The following is a 5,295-nucleotide window of genomic DNA, read 5'->3' as shown; positions in this document are numbered from 1 at the left end:
AAAGAGCATTGGGGCTGCGGGATAGCGCTTGCATAGGCTTTCTTTGGCCTGCTTTGCTGTAAGAGTTAACAGTGAGAGATTGTTAGTCACATGTCAGTGGGTGGGTTTATGCAAATTAGGCGTGTACAGGGAAACCAGCAAGAGGAAGGAGGGTGAAAGACTTCTCTGTCTTTGAACAGAATTGTGTGTTAAGGGCTCTTGCTTTGAATTCTTCCAGTGGAGTCATTTCGGGGAAGTGATCATCACTTTGAGTTACCTAGTTATCAAGTGTCGTGAATGGTGTTTGGTGCGTGTCTGGGTGCTCCTCATGCTGAAGTAGAAAGAAGTGGGGGAAGAGCAGCTGCCTAGCATCCGAGACTAACAGCATCGCTTCTTGGCCTTTTGGCTAAGATAAGTGTAGTGTCTGTTCTTATCAGCTTAATATCTGATAGGTCCTTTATTTGAGGCTTGTATATTAAATTGATTTTTGAAACAAGGGGATGGAATAGGAGCTTGCTCTGACCACCCCATGCATTGACCTGGTATTGCAGTGTCTCCAGGAACGGTGCCTCTCCTTTTAGGGAAAACTGTCTGGTTAGAAAAGCAGAGTAAGATTCACTCTAAAGATGGTGATTTGAGAAGACTTTTTTTTAAATTAGTTGGAAAATCAGGTTTCTTTAGCACTTAAATTCTTCATAACAATGTATTGTTAAAATTCCTTGGGAGTGTTTTCTGAGTCTACAGCTGTGAGTTTCTTTGTCTTGCTGGAAAATTGTTTTAAAAGCTGAGATTCTTCTGTTTGCTGTGAGTTTTTTCAACAACATGAGGGATGAATGCTTTCCAGACTGAGGGTCTGTTTGGGAGATGGTTGGTTGGGGGGGGGGACACAGATTGGCAATATTCGAGGTCACATGTATATCAATAACTGGATGAGTTACACAGACTTCTCCCCACCCAGCCTAAGTTCCATGTATCTTGACTGGGCCTGTCGCCCACCATCCCAGAGCAGAAGCCTGAAGCTTGAGCCCCACCGCACGTGGGGAGGAGGGGAACTCCTGCTGGTTGCCGGCTCCTGCAGTGTTTATGACTCCGGAAGCGGGTAGGGACCAGCCCCTGCAGGCAGTCGGGGGGAAGAGCCGCTGCTTTGCTGCCCCCGACTCCCCCTCAATTACAGCCCGGGAGGCTGTGGCCACAATAAAAGCCCCTGGTGGCCACATTTGAGAAATGCTGGAGCCTCACAGTAAACAAATCCCAGCAGGTTTGTCACACCCTGTCCCCCACCCTGGGGATTTCCTGCCCTCTCCCACCCAGACCAACCTCACAGTCTGGAGGAAGAAAGGCCTCTGGGTCTGCAGCAAAGTGCCGTGCGCTGACTTTTTGAGCAAATGCAGGGCTGGCCAGAGAGGCATGTTCCCACTGAGTCCTCCCTGCCAGAAAAAATTGTCCCCACAGACAGGCCCCAGCACACCAAGCGCAGACCTCCCACAGGCAAGCCACCGAAGGCAACCTGCCTGCCATGCTTGGGGCGGCAAAATGCCTAGAGCCGCCTCTGCCCACAGAGTCCTCCCTGCTGGAAGTCTATAGTAATCAACAGGTGCTCTGCTGGTCCCATGGTGTAAGGGCCAGCACTCAGGACTTTGAATCCTGCAATCTGAGTTGAAGTCTCAGTGGAATCTGAGAACAATTCCTGTGCCACAAACCCTGCTGGGTCTTCCAAGGCTCTATCTTGCTTTCTCAAAGGCCATGAAAGCCTGTCTTTCACCCGCTAGCTGTTGTGACTTGAGCACAAGAGGGGACGTTTGATCCAGAAGACCGGCCGTGCCTGGAGTCCTGTAGGTAGGGATACAAGCTCCATTTCCTCTGAGTCCTGAAGCTGGGCTGCAGCCTGGCCTAGGAGGCAGCCCTATTGGTTGACCTACTGGCCCAAAGTCACTCGGGCGGTGTTGGTGTTCCCCAGGGATGCTGACGGGCCTAAGGGAGGGAGGCTCAATACTCCCCCTATCAGTCAGGGCGGAAGAGAAGGGCTGCAAGCAGGGCCGGCTTTAGGCCGATTTGCCCGATTCCCCCGAATTGGGCCCCGCGCCTGAGAGGGCCCCGCGCCGGCAGCGTCTCTCCCGGAAGCAGCAGCTGTTGTTGCTAGGCAACGAGAGACCCTGGCCGGCTGAGGCAGAGGCAGCCGCGGGTGGGTGTTGCAGGTCAGGAGGGGGGAGGGGGGGGGAAGGCACATGTGCTTTGCAGCCTTCCTTCCCCTCCCCTCCCCCCAGCACTCACCTGGAGGAGACGCCGAGGGGGCTTCCTGTCCGGTGGGAGACAGGAATCTCTGCCGTGCACCTCACTCACCTGAGCAGCTGCTGGGGCTTCCAGCCGTGAGTGTCTGACCCTGTGATTCCCCGGAGGGTTGTAATATTGGGCTGGTTTTGTGGTTTTCGTGGTGTTGCTGTTTGAGGGTGAGTTGGTGCCTGCCTGTGTCTGGTTCAAAACTAAAGTCGGGATCATGTAACCCAGGAAAAAAGCCCCGAGCCGGTACTTAGTGCTGTGAACTCCAGGTGAGAGAGAGAGGGGGGTTTGGAGGAGGAAACCAAATACATCAAGAGGGGAGAATGTGAAAGGTCTGCAACAGGCAGGCTGAGACTTATCCCCCCCCCCTTCCTGGCAAGAGGGGAAACTGAGGCACGGCATGATCTGATAACACTCTCCAAATTATTTTGCAAAGAAAGAGGACGGAGGCTCCTATCCAGACCAGTTCCCTCCCATCAACTCTGCTTTCCCTGCTGCAAGATCTCTGTAGGGGCTGAATATTTCCATTAAACTATGGCTCCTTCGTTTGCCCTACAACAATAAATTAGACCAGCTTTCGGGGGGGGCTATTCCCCTCCCCCAAAGCTGTGGGGATATTAAGGTTTTTTTGAGGGGGGGCATGATAATATTCCAGATCAATCAAATGCCCAGCTCAGCTTTCTAGCCATCCAGCAGCTAGGGCAGGGAAGGAAGGTGCTCTTGGTGCAGAGTGGTTGCAAAACAGGGGTGAATTTAGCAGGGGGAGTCCGGTTGAAATCCCGCCTCATGCAGCCATACAGAATCGCTGGCAGTGCTGGGAGAGGCCAGGAGTGGAAACAGGTGGCCTGGGGGTGGGGGGACATTTGCCCTCAGTCCTGGGCTCTGGGATGGACTAGGCTGGGTGGTGGGTTCAGTCTAGTCTTCCAGCCTGTTGCTCTCACTGAGGTTTGTGGTTTTCATCTGGCTCCACCGAAAAGAGCAAACAAGCCCAGTAGAAAAGCGGGGTGAGAGAGGCGGGAAAGGGTGTGTAATGGGTTAAAGTGACCCATCAACGAAAGAGTAAAACCAGAGTTTGACTGGGTTTCCCCCCAGCCACCACTCCTGCAAACACTGGGCAAGGGGCAGCCCCATTCCCCACCGAGGCTATGGTGAGGGGCAGCAGAGGAGGAAGGAAGCCACATGTGATGGCAGTCCCCTCCCCCCCAAGCACCCAGCACCCCATCTCCGGCCCCCAAACTCTGTCCCAGAGCCTGCACCCAGCCCTCCGCACTCCCTCCCAGAGCCTGCACCCCTCCACCCTTCCTGCACCCCACCCTGTGCCCCAGCCCAGAGCCTGCACCCAGCACCCAAACTCCGTCCCACTCAGCCTGGGCAAAGCTCTCCTCCGTCTGGCTCCCAGCCCCTCTCCAAGGGTTGCAGGTGTCTGGAGGTGCTGCCTTCCACACCTTCCTCAATCACACCTCATCCATTCAACAGGGCAACTGATTACAAAGTGGGGGGAAGATCTTATTCTACTTCTAGCAAAAAGACATTTTTCTTTTACCTTAATTACACTACATTAGAGGCCCGCTATAACATATTACCAAGGTTCACTACAAAGTGATATAAAAGTTATACAAAAATGCATAATACAGAGATTTATCTACAACTGCATTGATTGACTGCTATGTGCAGTAATATAGTGACCTCTGGGGCTTTGAATGAGGCATTATACTTGGGGTGAGGGGCATGTGGCGGGTGGGCAAAGAGGCGAGCAGTGAGCCAGCAGGGGCTCTAGGGGCGGGCATGGGGGTTTCTGGCAGGAGGAGAGAAGGTGAAAGGAGGCGAGTGGTGGGGACTGACTAGGAGGGACGCAGCCAGCACGCGGAGGGGGGTAGGGGGTGAATAGGGGTGTGATGGTGGGGCTGAGCAGGGAGGGGGCAGGTCTTATTTTACTGCTGTGATCTGGTCACCCCATGTGTGCTGTTTCTTCCTGCCCCCTGCCCCCACCGAACCTTGTTTCGACGGAGCAGAGCTGGGGAAGGAGGGTTTGTTTCCACGGGGCGGGGCAGCGCTGGGGAAGGAGGGCAATTTTATATTAATAAAGAAATATTTATAAATTTTAATAAAATAAACAGTGAAGAAAATCAGTTGGAGAACTATCAAAACAAATTATTTTCCTAATATGAAAGTGCAAATCAGCTAATTAATATATGATGCAATGTATGTAATAGATAATTTTGTTATTATTTATATAGTCATGGAAAGTAAATAATACATGGAAGACATGAAAGGGGTTTTTTTAAGGGTTTTTTTGTTTTAGTCATCCCTGCCGGGGCCTCATCGAAACTGTTCGAATTGGGCCCCGCACTTCCTGAAGCCGGCCCTGAAAATGAGGCTAATCATCTAGTGGAACAAGCTCTGCAAGGGACGTGGTTAATTCCCCATCATTGCCCTGTGTAAATGAAGACCGCAGCTCTTGCTGCAAGACACCTGGTGTGTGGGTGTCCCTGTTCCCCCTTCAGAACCTCTGGTACATGGTGCTTCCCTCCTCCCAGTTCAAGATCCCCATCATGTGGGTGCTCCCATCCAGGATCTCTGGTGGGTGTCTCTGTCCCCCACCCCATGAACTAGCTCCCGTGTGTGGTTTCCCCTGTCTGCCCCCATCCGGGATCTGTGGGTGTCTCTGTTCCCCTTTTCAAGATCTGTGTTGCTTGGGTGCGTCCCTTCCCCCAAGTCAGAATCCCCAGCGTGTGGGTGCTCCCATTGGGCTGACCTGGCTCCCCTCTCTCTAGGAGGACTGGGGACCCCAAACTTCCCAAAAACCATCATAGCGAGGCCAACCTGAGCACAGACACCTGCTCAGCACCCCGGGGTGCAGCCCTGAACTCCAGCAATCAGCTACACTCAGCTGCCCACCCAACAAGCGTTACATGCAGGAGCCTTCGTGCCCCACGTGTTCAGGTCCCTCCCAGCGCCAGCTTTAAACTCCACTGCTCAGTTCTAAGCGTTGGCCACACGGGGGCAGCCTGGAGCTCAGCCAACGCCTCCCGTTGCTGG

At 53.2% G+C, this 5,295-nt stretch overlaps 1 non-coding gene across 1 annotated transcript; it reads left to right on the top strand.

The window, feature by feature from the left end:
* Positions 1-365: 365 nt before the first annotated feature.
* Positions 366-555, top strand: LOC120376344. The gene has a single exon (XR_005587229.1). It is a non-coding gene; the product is annotated as a U2 spliceosomal RNA (small nuclear RNA).
* The last annotated feature ends 4,740 nt before the right edge of the window (positions 556-5,295 follow it).

This window comes from Mauremys reevesii, linkage group 12 (assembly GCF_016161935.1).
Source record: "Mauremys reevesii isolate NIE-2019 linkage group 12, ASM1616193v1, whole genome shotgun sequence".
NCBI lineage: Eukaryota > Metazoa > Chordata > Testudines > Geoemydidae > Mauremys > Mauremys reevesii.
Note: the sequence above shows the minus strand (reverse complement) of the source record. Positions and strands in the feature narration are given on the sequence as shown.